At 38.4% G+C, this 18,640-nt stretch overlaps 1 protein-coding gene across 3 annotated transcripts in view; it reads right to left on the bottom strand.

Moving 5' to 3' along the window:
* Positions 1 to 18,640, bottom strand: part of kcnd2 (potassium voltage-gated channel, Shal-related subfamily, member 2) — a 73,552-nt gene that overhangs the window by 23,046 nt on the left and 31,866 nt on the right. The gene's annotated exons all lie outside the window — the stretch shown is intronic.

Genomic DNA, 18,640 nt, shown 5'->3' with positions numbered 1-18,640 from the left:
TTTCACATCACTTGTAGACATTCTGACTCCAAGCAAGGACACTTCAGTCTCTTTCAATTTATGCCTCTGCACTGTTTACAGTTACTTCTTATTTATTGACATTTTCAGCACATGGTCAAAATTTAATAGCGACAGAATAAGGGTAAAATGAGACAAACGTAGAGAAACCAGAAAAAATGTATTTTTGTTGTCTTGGCTTTGATGGCATAAAGTAATAGTGGGCAAGCACAAAATAAGCTGCTCTGGCTTCGTCTCTCAAAAGCTGTTTATTTCAAGTCCACGCTGATTTGTTCTTTTTTTTTAAATCTCCATTTTGGAAAACCTGATTAAGAATCTCCATTTTCCTCACAAAATGCTCCATTGGGATGTGGATGAGGTCCGCAAACACAGCAGAAAATCTTTGTTGTTTAAGAATATCAGGAGCAGACGGGGGGCCTCAGAGTCCTGAGCGATGGCATGTGAGGTCCACGGAAACAGCCGTAAAACACACACATTTCGGTGTTACTGCATTGTAAATGAAAAGTAAATGATGACTCCGTGCTGCAGCACTATCAACGAAGCTTTGATCTTCTAGCTTAACGTTCCCTCCAGAGACCCAGGAACCACACAGACTCAATGAGGCCCGGTAAAATTACTCTTTTTAGCCACAGATAAAACCTTATAGAATAATCCTTCACGTGTATAGCTCAGGCAAAGGCACCTCAGCTCTCGCTCACGTATCAAACACATATTCCCTCAACCCTCCAAATCCCAGCTTAACCCTAACCCTGCAAAACTAGGCGGCTAGTTATCATTGCGGCTTTGACATTAGCATGCACGCCCTCTCTCATTTGGGAGATCTTCTTAAGAGTCAGGGATGATAAAAAGCCTTTCCTCTCCGGCGCTCTTCCGTTCCTGACTTTGACTCACCCTTCCTCTGCCTGGACCTGCCTGCCTCTAACTACGGGCTGGAGATGAAACGCTTCATTCTCTTTGTCTTTTTTTTTTCCCCTACCACTTTTTCTATTATCATGCAGCGCTTGCACTGCCTCGCTTGACATTTTTCTTTTCTTCTGCACCTCTCCAGTCTCTCAGTGTACATCCATTGACACTTGGGAAACAACTGCTGTCCCATGCAGGGGGAAAAAGAAAAAAAAAAAAAACACCCTCCATTACCTTGCTATTATATGCCAAGTCACATTTACTTCAGCTCCTTGTCGTCATAATTACAGGCAATTCCTTGTGGCACTTTCTTTTAATTACTGGACGAATTGCTGTTTTGTATTTTTTAGAAGTTTTACAAGTGTCTGCACGGGCCCATTAAAAAAGCGCGTTACGTTGCCAGCATGCAGATGTGAGAATAATCATTTGAGTGAGTTGGAAGGGAAGTATTGAGTCAGGAAGGTCATGGTGAAACCAAAGGAAAGTGACTCAAATCTTGCTCTCAGTCTAATTTGTTGTTCTATGTTTAAATCTCCGCTGGTGCACGTTACATTCATTCAGGGTCTAAAAATACATTCACGCAACATTGGTAAAATACTTTGATAATACAATTAAACTGTGTGGGTGAATGGGAGGAGGAAGGCAACACGTCGTGCCGCAGCTATGGATTTCACAAAGAAGTGATAATAAAATGAAATCAGACACTCAAGCGATTATGCTAATGAGCTCATTTTGAATTCACCGTATAGGCACGCAGACGAGGGAGCCGTGACATTTTCCCGAGTGCAGAAAGCTTTGATTTAGCAACTCGTTTTGCCTCTGGAACGTAAAAGGCCCAAAGCCAGGTCAAAGGTGAAAACTCTGATTTAAGGAAGTGATTAATTATGAGAAGATTTGTAATAAAAAAAAGAAGTAGCCATAGTGACTGCAGCATTAGTAGTGAGATTTATAATGTGTCCTGTTTCAGAAATATTAAAAAAAAACAGATTTGTTCAATAAAAATAAAAAATGACATAAATTCAAAGTCTCCATAGATGCCTTTCATGCCAGAGTTTAAACTAAGATGGTCTTATTTTTTTTTAAATGATGTAGTTGTAGTCATTTTGTTCAAACCTTAAGAATAATGTTTAGCGTATTCTGTCTTTTAAAGTATGTTGTTCTGAATGACTCTCAGCTATTGCCACATTAAATTCTAGCACAATATCTGTAAAGCTGACAGCGTTATAGCCATTTTTGTGTTGTGGCATCTTGAATCAGGTCTACTCCAAAGGTTAATCAGTTGATTACTTTCTGCAAATTTCATTAAAACATGTGCACTGATTCAGGAGATATTTTGGTAACAGCCAGGTGCACGCACAAACACAGGCGAAACATTATCGCCAGTCTTTTGCCTTTGGCAGTGAAACGTGAATTCTGGATGTTGCTCTGGAGAAAAGCGAAATAGCAGAAGTGTGATATATGGAAAAAGCTATTCTTACGCTTTAATCTTACTGACCAGGTGAGCCGTTCAAGGTCAGACCTGTGACTGTAGTTGTCTGGAAAAGAGAGGGGAGGGGAAAAAAATGAGAAGCGGTCCTGTGGATTAGTGGCTGTGTGCTGGAAAGGGGAACCGGTCCAGGAGCCTCATCACACTGACAGCAGATTAGTGCTCTGCAGCACCAGAGCAGACGGTGCAAGATTAACTTTGATGTGCGATTCCACACAGAGCAGCCACTGGATATCAGCTTCCTCAACCAAATGGCCCCCTAACTCACAGTTTGCAGCGTGTAGTCATGATCTGCAGTATCTGGAAATCTGTTTTTTTTTTTAAATTATTATTATTTTAAAGAGCAGTTTGCAGTCCGATCAGATTTACAGCACAGGGTTTGTGCAATATTTCAACCCACCATAAAGATAAATTTACAAGGTTTTTAACCATAACCGTTAGTCATTTAGACCTGTGTTTAATTATTAATTTCACTTCAGCAGCTTTATAGATGAAGAAAAGTTTCCCTAAGTAGAGGAGCACTATTTACACGCAGCCCGTAAAGACAGTTACACAATGTCTTCAGTGGATCACGAAGAGCTTTTTTTAAAGCACAACAGCAGATTATGTCACTGCGTTGTCATCTGGGTTATCTGCGCTCAGGCTCGGAGACTTCAAATTTAGCAGATAAAGCCTGAAAATGTGAGTTTGAAAGAAGCAGGAGTTTAAAAGTCTGAAGGATTAATGAAAGAGGCTTTCAACTTATAGTTTCTAGACTCATAAATCAGGCAAATTTTATCCTCTTCTTTTTTTTTTTTTTTTCTTTTTTACTCTCCCCACAACCTGTCACAAGTTTTCAAACTGTACGGAAGTGTAATACTAAGTGCAATACACCTTCCATTTATCAGCTGTTTGAACAATTAAATTTAACTGTCAAAAAATAATTGAAAGTGCCCATCACCACTGAGCGGTGCTGAAGATGATGTCTTGACCTTCACAACCATCAGGTTACTTAACTTCCTATTAGTGAAGACAAAGACGGGCGGCACATTTGGGGAACAGAAATTTGCTAACATTCAAAAAATTGAGAGTCCATCTTCTTCCTCTTCCTGTCCACTGAAACGTTTGTCTGGTCCCACAGAAAAAAATGGCTATAAAACTGTGGAGTCATTTGTTGAATAGCCTATAATCAAATAGTTATTTGCCAAAAAGGTTCATCACTGAGAAAAATGGTCCGAAATTATTTCAGTGGTGGAATTTTAGTAGAAGCTGGTCAGGTTCTCAAAACTCTAATAAAAAAAACCTCTTCTTTTGTTAAAAATATCAAATAGCCCCCCCCCAAAAAAAATCTTTTTTCATTTGTTTGCAATTTATTGATCAAAATGTTCAGCTCATTCAAGTGCTGTAACTTTTAGTTTTTGTAACTTTTACATTTTTTGAATATTTATCTTTATTTACAAATATTGTTCCCATAGAAACCTCACTGAGATCTCCTCTGTTGCTTCAAAACCAATGTTCACTTTAAAATCTGCCTCAGCACACTTGGTCTGTTTTTTTCTTCTTAAGCTACTTTTAGCTAGTATTTTGTTTCTTTTAGCTTGCAGCTAGTGTTCAGTTTTTGTGAGCTCTAACAACTCGGTTTCAGCTTCTTCAGCAAATTTCTGCAGTCAGCATTTAAACGGTATTTTCATAGAAAATGCATTTTCTTCCATTCTAATTGGGATTCATGTAAATAACTACAAGGCTTATTGTGAGCAACCATTCACACAATGATTAAAGCGTACTTCTGCTTTAGTGGAATTCTTGTTTATCATTATGAACTCCCAGCCTTAGTAATGCAGCAATATTTTCACAGGATTCTGTGCTTTTCTGTAGCCTGGATAAAACCAAATGGAATGACGCAGGCTAAGTAGCCAAAACGTGTTGGTGGTTCAGATTTATAAATGAACTGTCAAGGTTAGAGTGGTTGGTCGGAACCCGAAATGCAGGCAGACATAGAGGAACTCAAAGTAAAACTAATTTACTAACAAAAAAGGAAAACAAAGGCTGATGAGGCAGCAACTAAAACTAAACAACAAAAACTTACAAACCAGGATTCCAGGAACACGAGGAGACAAGACACGGAGAAAACCAGACAGCACATTGAGGGGAAAACGAACTAGCGGGTAAGTGAAGAAGATGAATCCGTTTTAAAGGCAGAGGATGATTTGAAAGTGGACACAGGTGACTGATTATGAACAAGGGACAGGTGTGGGTGGTTGAAGCAGGCTGACAGGTACTGAGCAGAGGAAAGGTGAATGATGACAGGGAACACAAAGGGCACAGGGAACAAGACACCAAAACTAAACACAGGCACCAAATAACAGAATTAAGGAAACAATAAACTCAATACAAAAACAAACTCAGACCCCCAAATCCTGACATGAACTAGTTGCACTTAAACATCCCAGCAGACTCTGGGGAATGGGGATGACTCTCAGGTACTACTACCTCATATTTAAGTTCAATATCTCTAAGATATTGAATTACAGGCATTTTAATTAGCTGTGGTAGCCATCTTGAATCAGGTTGACTTCAAATGATCATCAGTGGTAGATGTACTGTACATGACTTTCTGAAAGTTTCATTCAAACTCGCCTAGTGGTTGGTGAGGTATTTGCTAGCAGACAAATGAACACCCACAGGTGTATTACATTATCGCATGGGGTGAGGTGATAAAAATCCACACAGTGAAAACACAATAAGTATTTAAAGTAATTGAAGATGAGGAGAAGTGGTATAAATATCAGGATAATCTATGTTGGGGAAAGAAAACAGTTTCTCCCCACATCCAACTCCAGAAAACTTCTAGACTCAGTTTGAGCTGCAACTTTTAAATTGTCTAAATCAGCTTTTTGCCAAACAGCAGCAGGCCCTTAAAGTCAGGTTTGCTTCCTGAACAAAGAAAGACTAGACACATTTGTATTGAATATTCACTGCATGCGCTGAAGTTTATGTCAGAGCAGTGAAGTCTTTTAAATTTGTCATCATGTCTTTGGAACAAACATCAAACTTTTAGCCATTAAAAAAAGTTCAAAGGGGTTTTTCAAAACCTCACAGCGAAACCGCGGGAGAATATCAGAGGTTGGGATAAGACAGAAAGAGTGTGAAAGTGTAAAAAGGTACTCAGCGCTCCCTTTCTCCCTCTCTCTCTCTCTCAGCGAGTGTGGACAGCAGCCAGAGAGGCAACAGCAGCAAGCCCGCATGAAGGCGAGTATCAGGAGGGAATCTGGGGGGGAAGTTTTAGGGGAGAGCTTTATCTCCCGTAACAGCTGCTGACTGGTCCCTGGGGGCAAATCTGCAACCATATTTACCACCACCATCCCACCTGCGCCACGTCACTTCATGTGCATGGAGACATCATTACTTTCCTTCAGACTTCATCTGTTCAATATGAAGAGAACTGACAATAAATTAAAGGCCTAGAATTCCTTAAAGAAATGCACATTGCCCGCTGCCTTTTATGCCAGTTTTAGACTAAGATCATCTTAGGGCTGAGAGACTAAAGAAGTTGTAGCCATTTTGGACAAAACTTGAAAAGAACATAATGTGCAAACTCATGCAATAATGCGATATCTTGCGTGATCTGTTAGTGTTTAAAGTATTTGTTGCAAATGGCTCTCAGCTACTACCTTAAATAATTTTAGCTCAATATCTGTAAAATTCGCTGAAGAATAGCCTCTTTTGTGTTGGCAGAGATCAGTTAGCTGTTGCGGTCATGTTGAATTGTAGATGTACATCCAGTGATTCCTCTCTGGGAGTTTTATTGGAATCAGTCCAGTGGTTCATGAGATATTTTGCTAACAGACAAACAGTGTTGACCCCAACAGTTAATGCAAAGGCTTTAAGTGAAGATGTTGTGTAATTGTGGCTCAACATCTGTAAAATTGTCTGAGTTCCAAGCATCATTTTGTTTTTTAAGGTCTGTAGGCTGTGTTAGCGATCTTGAATTGGTAAATCAGTTCAGTGGTTCATGAGATATTTACTAACAGACAGAGTTGATTCTAGTAGTTAATTGTAAATTTTTAAACACAGATCTTGCCAGATTAGTTAGTACTCAGAGTATAAGTTGAGGCTCAGTCTCAGCTACTACCACACCAAACTTTAGCTCAATATCTGTAAAATCAGATAAGTTATCTGTAACTGATTACTCCAAATTGTAATCAGTTGCAGATGTTCATCCAGTGATTAATTCTGAAAGTTTCATTAAAATATCTTTTGTGGTTCATGACTTATTTTGCTAACGATACAGACAATAACATTATCGCTCCCCTCACACCTGCGTCACACAGGAATGTGGCTAAAAAAGACTTTTCTGAAGAGCAAAAAGGGACATATTTACCCTGGAACTTAACAACACAGCACTTTTACATGTATGCAGTTATTCCCCTTTATCTCCCTCGCTCTCACACACACACACACACACACACACACACGCACACACAGATTACTTCTTCAGTGCCAAATATGGCAGAGCTCCAAGAGGACTGTCCCACATGCATTTGTGTGTTTGATAGGATGTTGTAGCTGTAGCATTCCCAGAAGACAATTTGTGGACTTCAACAGATGGAAAAGTCCAATTAGAAAAGCGGGCAAATGAAACGGGAAAAATGGGAGACAAACGTTCCAGCTCTTTGTCTCTCCCTGAGGACACACATCCAATCTTGGAGCACAGGTATAAAAAAAAAAAAAAAAACTGTGTCACATAATTTGAAAAGGAAACATAAAAACAGATGGAAATGGAAGCTCAAAAAAAAGATAATTTGATTTCTTAATGCTATGTGCTCAAAAAAGAGGGGACCAAATATGATAGAAAATGCTCACATCTACATTATGTATAAATATTTCCTTCTGTTGTCTGATCCTTCAAGGGCAGACATCCCACAAAGCAATTGCCTCGCCATCAGCCGGGACCCAAAAATGGAGAAGAAATGAAAAAAAAAAAAAAAAAACGTGCTTAAATATAGCAACCCTGTGGGACAGGAGGAGGAAGGGCGAGCTGTGGTGTGATTAAAATGAATAACCTTCATTCAGTCACAATTGTTAACGGTACATTGGAATGTGCTGTCAGATGCGGGCGCCTTTAACCTGCCCGTCCTTAAAGTTTTCACATCATTATTCATCAGGAGGCCTGTCCTCTGGAGCGACAAAGATGCTGAAGTTATAAATAATGGGAGTTGTGTCATTAAGTACATTGACCCCGGGTCGGTTTAATTCAGGCTTCAGCTTCTCCTGCTGCGAAAGCAGACAGCCGTTCAGATGACTGACAGATCGTGTGGATGCAAGACCAGATTTCATGAGCAAAATGACCTCTTTGTTATGTTATACGCACCCTTTTAGATTCATTTCTCAACATAAGGTGTTCTCAGTTTAAAACTCCGGCCCAAAAGGAGGCCGCTGATATGCATTCCTTCGAGGAATTCTAGGCCCTTAATCTGATTCAAGCAACAAGTACTCGCACAAGAATGAGACGGAGTAATTTGGTGATGTATGAGTTCACGTTTTGAGCAAAGTTTTGCCTCTCTCCTATTACTGCAGCGCAATCAGATCAATGCACATCGATCTGTACAAACTCAATCTGCCACGCATGTGATGAGTCCATCATGCCAAGACAGGTGGACGTGTTAGACAGGAATGCATTTGAGGAAAACTCAATACAATTTTCCTCCCGAACAACATCACGGTGCCAAAGCTTGTTCTCCATCAGGGAGAAAGCTGTCAACAAACACATCTTAATATCAAACCTGAGAAAACACGTAGAGCGAAGTTAATCTAACGGTCGTGTAGGAATCAGTCCCATTAAACAGAGCACCTTCAGCCCACAATGATATTTATGTGTGATTAAGACATAATTTAGCTCCATATTTAGCCGGGTGCCCATCATGTAGGCTGCATAATTACCTTTAATCTCTATTCATGGCAAATTAATTGCTAGCTAGCTTTTGCACAGCTGCATTACCATTGGGGATAGCTCAGTTTAGGCTCATTGGCAGAGTGTTTGTCCTCCACTTGTGAGATCCAGAGCTAATCTCAGCACTGACCTGTGACAGAGCGTCATGGGTGTAAATTATCACATATAAAATGAGTAAAGGGTTTACACCACCAATAACTTTTTATCCTTTGTAATCTTAAAGTGATCTTTCAACATTTTTCTTCAAACTTTGGCTGCTTTCTCCCACCTGTTTTCAGTCCAGCACCTGACCATTTTCAGAGGAGTGTTTTATGTATGTTAAGCCATTTAACTCTGACCTACAAATTATTCCACACAGAAAGGCTCCAGAGATGATCCAGGGTTGTGTCGACACAAGGCAGACAACTTGGCAAAGAGCCAAATTTAAATTGGCTCTTTAGGCACTTTCTTACCAACAGCTTGACACAAAAACACAATTTGTTTGACTAAAGCAGCTATAATTCCATTATTTCAAAACATAAGATGGTCTAAAATTTTGAGTTGCAAAGCGGCGGGTGATATGCATTCCTTCAAATAATGTTAGACCTTTAATTAGCTTTAGCTATAGTGAGAATACAGTTTGACATTGAGCGAATTAGTAGCTCTGGTTATGATCAATGTGAGCCTCTAATAAGAAGTCGATGTCCTCAGTCATGATTGATATGGAACTCTGTGTGTGTTTGAAGATGTGTGTGCATGAGTATGGATGTGTGTTTGAGGATGTGTGTGTGTGTCCAATAATCAGAAGTCCAGCAGCAGCGGCGGCATACAGCCCAGAGATAAGCAGACTCACAGGATGCGCTGAGATGTGATTTGAAGCTGGCAGAATCTCCAGCTCGTGGAATGAATCTATCGCCGCACAGCAGATCTGTCGTTAGCGAGCGACATACTTTAATAAGAATTATTTCACCCGGTGACAATGTTGATGGGTGCCTGAAACACACTGTCAGTAGTATTGACTGTATGTCTCATGAGCATCTAATAAATGTTTCTCCTCTGCAGCGTGGCAGAAATTGTTTGGTAAACAAAATCCCAAATTCCAAATGAAGGCAAACTTTCTGGATTCCTTTCCTGGTTCCTCCTGCTTGTTAATGATATGGAGAACTGTGCTCCTTGGGCTTGTCACTCTTTACATCCCATTGACTTGGGGTTGAATACTCCGGAGCGAGCAGTGGGACGTGTGACAGAGTATTTGTGGTGATGATTGCAGCCCATTAACTTTGATGGATGCTATTTTACGAGAAAGACGATGGGAGTTGGAACAACGGCTGCGTAGCTTGTTTTCTGTCACCAACGTGCACACAAAATCACGAAGAAATTTATCTCAATGTCTCTGCAAGATTGATTTTTTTTTTTCTTCTTTTTTTATCTAGTGACCACCTTTACCTTTGGAGATAATTTAATATCACATTAGAGGTTAGGTTGGTGTTGGATCCAGTGACCCCCACAAAGGACAGAGAAGATCAGAGTATCTAACATGGTCTTTTAAGCAGATACATCAGAAATGGTGTGTGTGTGTCAGCAGTATTTTCATGGATGTTAGACTGAGTCTGTGTGAGACCAAGTTGGGTCTGAAACTGATTGCGGTGTCCGGTTTTATTAATGTTACTTGTCAGTTTTTTATCTGCTTAACTCGCTCGTGTGTCTTTGCTTGTTGGCCGAGGCCTAAACGAGACATATTCCATTTTCTTGCGGCCACTGTGTAAAGATTAGGCCATGCATAGCAGGAATCAAAACTCTTAAGCTTCTTCGCAGAGATTACAGACAATTGGCTGAGGGGGAAAATGCAAATAATCATCAACTGTTTGCGGTTTTCCACTAATACCTCAGGGAAAAAAGGAAAATAGAAATCCCTTCACGGGAATGCAATCCTTAAGAAGTAAAAATACCCCTGAGTGGGACACCTGTGACGCAGGCAGGAAATCCTCCAGCTGCACCACAATAACTCCTACACAAACAAATGGACCTATACGCTTTCACATACAGCTCAAAAGTCACTATTTTAAATTCATAATATTCAAGCGGCTCCTCGTAAAAAAGGCATTGACAACTAAAAGAAAAAATTGCTTTTGTTCATTTGGTTGGTTGTTTTTCGATACTAACTTTGTTTGGCCTTGTTTGTTCTGCTTCCAGAATAGTGTATTTTCCTTCAGGTAGGCTGAAAGAAATCCCCTAAACTGAAGCTGGTACAAGGAAATTCATTGAACTTTTGACATTTTGACTTTTTACCTTGGGAGATTTTCTTCAGATATTTTTCTTTCTTTCTGGATTGTTCAGCTCGCCAAAGTTGTGTTCTGTGGAACGGTTATGAATTATTAATATCCTACCTGTTGTAGACAGATCTTTGGATGACCTCAGTTTGGGGAAACAAAGTTTGATAATTCTGACTGGATTGATGAGCTAAAAGCTAATTCAGGGAAAGCCAAGACCAGAGTGGATTGCTGTTGTCTTAAAACAACTCCAATCCTAATGGATTTTATAGCTGTTCATGCGAATACTACTTACACTGTCCTCAGTTTTGCATTACATGGTTATCCTGGCAGAAACATTCTAATATGTAACCCAAGCTGCACCAGAAATGCTACAGCTAGCTACTTCTGCTATTTTATCTTTCAAATAACCCTTCAATTTTAGGTAAAAAAAAAATGTACAAGTGACAACAATATACAATTTTTCAAAAAAGTGTATACATGAACTGCTGTGTGAGTTTTGAGATTTGAGCTCTTTTAGGATGGCAGCAATCCACTTTGGTCTTTGTCCCAAAAGGACTAGCCATTAGCTTATCAAGAAAGTCAGAATTGAACTGTTTCTCTATACTGAGGTCGTTCAAAGAGCTATCTACAACAGGTAAGATATTTGTTCATAATCTTTCCACAGAACCACACTTCAAAAGATCTGAACTATCACATTAAGGAGTAAAGATTATCACAATAGTGTGCTGTGATAATTAAACATTTATTTTTCCCTTTCAGATATCCAAATTACCATATTCTATCAAATCAATGTATGAGCAGAATTTGATCATTTAAGTGATTGTTTTTTAATCTGACGCAGTTATGTCATTATGTTTTGTTATGTTATCATATTATTTAGTAACCTATTTATTGGTTGTAAAGTTGCCAAATAATGTTGTCTCATGAAGCAGCGTAAGTAGAAACACTTATATACTCTAATCATACAGAAAAGGTGCATAAATGTCCCCAGTGAAGCTATAACACAATAAGAGCACAAAGAAACGGGCTGTTGTTGCCCCAAATGTGGCACCCTGGTGGGTGTCACAAGTGACACAGCAGGGAATCACGGGTTTCCTGTGTTGGTATTTTCAGCAGAATGGTTGAATATGAGTCAGTCCTCCTGAAAAACTATCGGATTTAGTCGAGATATGAGCTCAATCAGTCAATCAGAGGGATACCAGAAGGGTTACACAACAGGAAAAAAACAAAAAAACAAAAAAGAAATGATCGCATTATGCAAATTACTTAATCCATGTGATGCTAGTACAATAAATCCAAAATACATTATAAAAATGTTGGAAAAGCAGATGCTCTGTAAAGTACCAGCTCATCTCTGACAGTGAGTCAATGTAAAATTTGTTTCAAACCTTTTATTCCATTTGTTTAAAAAATCTGGCATATAGGCTATTTTGTTAAAAAAAAATTAAACATAAATAACAAAAATAAATAAATAAAATGATGTATCACATAAATACTCTGACTAACAGAACCTTTTCTGTTTCTCAAAGGTTAAAAACGCCTTAAAGTGCATTTTAAAACTTGGGATCAAATAAGTATTTAAATAAAGTATTTAAACCAATTTAAAGGTAGGCTATGTGTTTTTATGAATTGTTTAGGAGAAAGTAAATTGTTGTTTTTTTTATTGAATATTTTCATTGGTGAATTTTTTTTTACTATTGTTAAAAAAAATCTCTCCTGTTATTTTAAGAGATAGCAGATGATGTATTATAACATCATGTATTTCATTCTAACATGACTTTCTGTCCAGTTAATTGTTTTTAGTTTGATTGCAGGGATTCAGGTCTGTCCTTGCCATACACGAGGCCTTAAATGCCACATCAGTATTGCAGGGACTTCTTTATTCAAGACGTTTATGTTTTTGTTTTTGCTTTTTTTTTCAGTAGTTGCTGACATATATGACAATAACTTATGTTCATTGGGGGCTTCTTCTTTGAGCTTTTCTTTAAAAAGATTCCCCACGAGAACAAATGTTACAACTCCTTGATGCTGTATTGATTTGTCACATTGACCTCATTACACTTTGTCTTATTTTTAAGAGCCCAGTGTCATATCTTTGTTTTGTTTTTTTACATATCAGGACTGCTAGAGTTCAATCCCCAGATCCAGTACCACATCGTTAAGCAATAACTTATCACAACTGTTGCAAAATGTCACGGCGGTTCGGTGACCTCTGTAGTTTTTTATTCCCATTATTTAGCTGCAGTTGATAAGAGGTACTGATCCTGTGGAAAACAGGACAGATGAGTACTGATAAAGTTTATCAGCTAACTCATGCTTTGAGTCAGTTTGTGGCACCCAGGCGATCAAGAAGGATTACAAGGTTTAGTGGGAGCAGGGGTTTCTGTGGCTGAAGACAGAAAATGGCTAAATGTATTGCAATAATTGCAGAAAATTGGAAGCAAATAAAAGATTCTGGCTTCAAGGTTCAACACTGATTATTGTACTTCTGATCTGTTAATGATGCTAGCTGAGAAGTCAAATGATCTCCAAGATTATTTCATGTAGGTTTCTGGGAATTATAGTTGTCAGTATAAAATTTAATAGAAAATGAGTTCACAGTTTTCATTCTATACAATACAATAAGATACAGTGCGATACGATACAATATTGTGTGATACAATACAGGAAGTTACAATGTCATACGGTGTAATATTAAATGGTTCGATATGATACAATACAATGATCATGGTTTGTTTGTTTTTGTGTTCTATTATAATTTCTGGCATGGTGTTTCTCAGTATTTTGGAGTTTTTCAATCATGTTTGTAACAGATGAGATGTCAGTGTCTCATCTGTTCCCAATGCACCTGTTTTCACTAACTAATCACCACTCCAGGTGATAAGCTCTTGTTTTTACTCACTCTGTCAGATCTTTGTACATACGTCTCCTGTTCAGTGCTGGTTTAGTTTATTATTTATTTATTGTTATTCCTGTACATAATTCTGGAATTATACCTGCCTGTCTGCCCTCTTGAGTCCTCACCATCCACCACACATTACAGCAATTCAATACAATAGGATACAATGCAATACATTACAGTGTTATACAATGCAACATGATGCAACATGATTCAATATGATGTGATATGATGTATTACAGTGCAATACAGTATAATATAATGCAATATGGTGCAACATAATGCAAAACAATAAGATGCAATCTAATGCAGTGCAATGTGGTACAATGCGATATGATGATATTTGATGAAATACAATGCGATACAATACCATTAGATACAAGACAACATGGTGCAACATAATGCAATATGATGCAGTACAATACAATAAGATAGAATGAATATGATATGATATGGTACATAATGAAACAATATGATACAATGCAATATGTAAAAATATGATATGATGCAATGATATAACACACTTCATTGATCCCTTGGTTTTGGACTTGGTGCTGCCCCAGTAGCTGAATTAACAAGAAATCCACAACTAAACCAATACAGCAGGTACACAATACAAACATAATTCACCAGTAACACACTGCAATTACCAATTAAAAAAAAAACGTACAAATTTATATGTAAAGATGAAAGACGCATAATTACATTTATGATACAGTGTTTAGTCTGGACTAAACAGTTGGACAGATAAATGAGGATTGTCATTCTCAAAATCACATTACTAAAGTGGTTTAAACAAAGTCTGATGCAGGCTGTTTATACAAAGGCCTGTGGTAAAATACAAAGAGCTTATCGCAATGGGACACTAAATTATACTGAAATTCAGACAATAGACAGACACCGATAAGTGCTGCCTTCTACCTGTCATGTAATTGCAGTGAATTTACTGTGTGTGGGCATAATAAAACCATCATCGCCGTTTCTCTTTGGGAAGATTTATTGCTTAATTCTTGACACTGTGAAGCGTTGATTTACCACTGCAGTAATTTTGTAAAGAGATAGTTTGAGGTAATTTAATGGAGTCTTGCTCTTACGGCAGACTGAAAATTTAACAGCGAAACTAATACAAAAAAAAGACCATAGAAACAACAAAATAAATAAAACTGAAATGAGGTTGTTTGGTTGTTGTGTTTTAACCTTATAATGGCAAAACTTGAGTCAGTACCCATTAAATGGTGACCTAATAGTTATTGTTTGAATGGGCTTATTCTTACAGTACGCTGCTAAACAATGATGAAATAACAGCAAAAATATTTTACAATGCATTTACCATTTGCATGAACTTGACATAAAATAATAACTCTATATGACTCCCACTTAGCATGTCATCAATCCATGAGAGGCGTCTAAAACAGTTAGAGAAGAAAAAGTTCAGTCTGTGGGGGTCGTACACCTGTAGATGAAGAATTAGTTTAAGGTGAAAGAGAGAAATATAGCCCCAAGCTCATGCCCCGTTTAGTTTCGGTTTGACCAAATGGCCTACATTAGGTGATATATTTTGCTATTTATAGCAGCTGGGGCAGGCAGGAAACAGCTGCCATGTGTCAGGGCGACAGGCTGACATCCCTCATCTCAGCAGGACCTCCCTGCCCGGCAGATCGGAGGAAGCTCTTTATGCCTAAACTGAAATGGGACGTGGCCTCTTATCATTCACACCTCATACAGAAAACTAACGATATGCGGCGCCTGTGGCAAAGACCCAACAAGGAAACTGGGTTAACTGGCTCGTACGGGCTGCCAAATTCAAAAGGCCAAAAATCTGGAGTTCATAAGGGGAACACGCTGGATTTTACCCAAGTGGGACCAGTACTGAACAAGAGTCTGGGTTTACAAAAAGGCTGAGTCAATATTTATGACTTTGCCATGAGTCAGCTCGTGTTCAGGTAATATGAATGGCTGTAAACAAAGTTTTAGTTAATGAGCTGGCATTATCGCTCTCTGTGAAATGACAAGCTGTGCATTATGTTTGCCTTCACAGCATGAATGTTTGTATTGATTGCAGCAGTCTCGAAAAAGAAACAAGATAGCAATTAGCTGACCGTTACGCTGCAAACTTCATCTGCGGCGACGCTCGATCACTCTTAAGATGCGGTGTCAGAGAGAAACGGGTTGCGTAAGTCCCTGGATTCTTTTGTTGGGGGCTTTGTTCACACAGCAGACTGATGATCGCTGTTAGCTATAATCTCTAAATCTCTGCTGATCACAGATGTTGCCGTGTCGGCCGAGGGGTGGTTTTGATAAAGAGACAAATGTCAGGGGAGGTGATATTCTCACTAAAAAAAAAAAGCTGGCACCATTTCAGGCGATTCTGTTTGCTACACTGCCCTGCCCTCCTGAGAGACAAAACCGGTGCAAGCAGTACACTGTAAAAAAAAACAACTACTCTTTAATTTCATTTGATTAAATACATCAGTTAGAAAAGAGTTTTGCTAACCCGCAGTTTTTTGCAGGCTCCTGAGTGAAGATACTTCAGTAAAATTGAACCAAACATTTAAATGGCATCTAAACTGTCCTGAGACAGGCTAAAATCAGGCTACATTTGGTGTATACACGTAAAGTTTGTCGATGTTTAAAACTGAATTTAGTTGCAAATAGATTTCTACAATTAGCCAAGCTTAAATAAAAATTTTTAGTACAACTAATATCTTGCTGATTTCAGCGCTTCTTACATCCGACTGAGCTAACTCGCTGCATAAAGATGCAGCTAAAAACATGTTAATAAACCTTCTACAGCCCGTCTGCGACACAGTTTGAGTTGCAACGTGTTAAGCCACGATTCTTTAAATTTTTCCAACAAATAAAGTTCAGCTCTGTTCTTCAAGATGTCCCAGAAGAACCCCCGATTCAGCAAAGGGCTTGTAAGGTTTGATACGACTATGATACGTTAAATGAAATGATGTATTATTTTAGCTTTATACCTGCCAGTAAAATATGAACATTTAAATATATATTCATATTAACAACTAGGCTACGGTCCATGTTTCAACCCTCAGTTGAACGAAGTGATGTTTAATGATGACAGTGATGTTCTAACAGGAATATCAGGGTCTAAAAATGGTCAGTCAGTGTTAAAATCCCAGCTGGTTCTCAGACATTTTTGCATTAAAGACAGACTTGGGCTGTATGCATCTTTCATATTTTTAGCTGCATGTTTTAAAAGTTAAGCAGACTAAACTGCTTAGGCTGAATGTGATCTATACTGCTCAAGATATTTTGTCTCCATTTATATATATAAAAAAAACAACCTTTGTCTAGATGAAAAGCAAAAATTTAAGCTTAAATACTCAGACACTTACGCTGTGGCTATAGAATAGATTTTGACTTTACGCCACATAAAATACAGAAAAAACAACATTACTCGGCTAAAGAGTGTCCCCAAAGCAATTGTAACTCGTTTCTTTGAGATCATTATTTTTCAATTTGTTCTCTCTTAATAGAATTTCAGCGCATCAAAGTTTAATGGAAGCAGGATCTGAATAAAACAAGAGAGACTTAAAAACATGGTGAAAACAGCTCATTGTTGTTGTGGTTTCTAGCCATCGCCACTTTGAAAAGGGTTTTGAAATATCTGTGCATTGTCTTTATGAGGGGAAGAGGCACAAATGAAAGCGTCCGTGTTTAAAAAACCTTCGGAATAGTGAAGGCAGGCCTAAAATCTGCCAAAGATATTCAGTGTTAACTGTGAGCTATGTGTAGTTTCAACGTGGTTATCGTCTGGATTTTTGACCTTAGCTGAAATTTCAAGATTTAGTTGTTAGAGTTACAGTACATATTGTTTACTTGTGATGTGTTTCATGTACCTGAACATCAGACCATCACGTTCTTTAAACTCTGAGGACTAGGGGTGGTTGTATTTATGATCATCATGCCTGTCCTGAATGGAGTATTTTGTGATATTTTCTCCCAATCAGAGAAGCTGTGAGGCTGTTTTACTGATTCCTACTCAGAAGGCAAACATGTCAGCGACATAAAACTGCTTGCTTCGTTTAAAGGGATTGTTCAGCCTTTTTGAAGTGAGCTTCCTTGAACGTTAGGAACAATTAACATCTTATCTGCTGCAGATAGCACTTTGAATGACCTCAGATGCTAATTCTGATCAAGTTAATGAGCGAACAATTAGTCTGAGCGAGACCAAAGTGAGCTGCCGCTACAGTAGTCGTTAACGTGCTTATCCAGTCAGAATTGAACTCTGTTTTCCCAAAGAGCTATCTACAACAGGTAAAATATTAATTGTTCATAACCTTTCCTCAGAACCCCACTTTAAATGAGCTGAACTGTCACTTTAACATTATTACTGGGGACAAAATATATAAATATAAAAATATGTTATAAAATATGTTAACACAACGACATTAACATGATGTGTAGCCAACAAATGTAGTGTTATTGTGTGTTTAAAATTCTCCATTTAAGAAAGAATGCAGTTGAAACAACAGTTTACCATCAGATTAAATGGTATAAAACTCAGTTATGAGCTATGACATCATCACATTAACGGCTTTGAATGTAGAGGAAAAGTGGAGTGCAAATATTTGCACCAATTACGGGTCCTTTCGAACTTCCCCCTGATTCGCGGGGTGAAGCATCACAACTTTTAAAGACGTCTATTTGTGCTGCGACGCTTCACTTTGAAGTAAGTAAGGGGACGAGGAGGCTGTTAGAGCTCTGGGAAGCACAGTTTAATGACTGTTAGTTCAGAGTAACGGCGTCTAAAAATAAAAGAACAACTGCTTCTCCCTCAACCAGCGCTCATTACACCGAGGGGAGAAGTGTACTGCTCGCAGGCAGGGCGGACATGAAAAAGCGCTCCAGAATAACGGGGAAAAACGAACACAGCTTGCACTCTGTGCGTCGATCAGCTCAAGAGTTAAACAAACGCAACAAGTGAGACACTATATAGAGCTGCTAATTAGGTTACTGAGGTTACAATGAAACTCGGGATATAAAAGTTTAAACAAGTGAATGGTAGGGACTATTTTTCTCCAAGGAAACCTTTAAAGGCTGCTACTATAATGAAGGGGTTTTTCACACAATGGGATATATAAAAAAAAAACCTTTAACGCTAAAGAGTCTTTCAAATAAAGAGCTGCAGT

Source organism: Kryptolebias marmoratus, linkage group LG11, assembly GCF_001649575.2.
Source record: "Kryptolebias marmoratus isolate JLee-2015 linkage group LG11, ASM164957v2, whole genome shotgun sequence".
Taxonomy (NCBI): Eukaryota; Metazoa; Chordata; class Actinopteri; order Cyprinodontiformes; family Rivulidae; genus Kryptolebias; species Kryptolebias marmoratus.
Note: the sequence above shows the minus strand (reverse complement) of the source record. Positions and strands in the feature narration are given on the sequence as shown.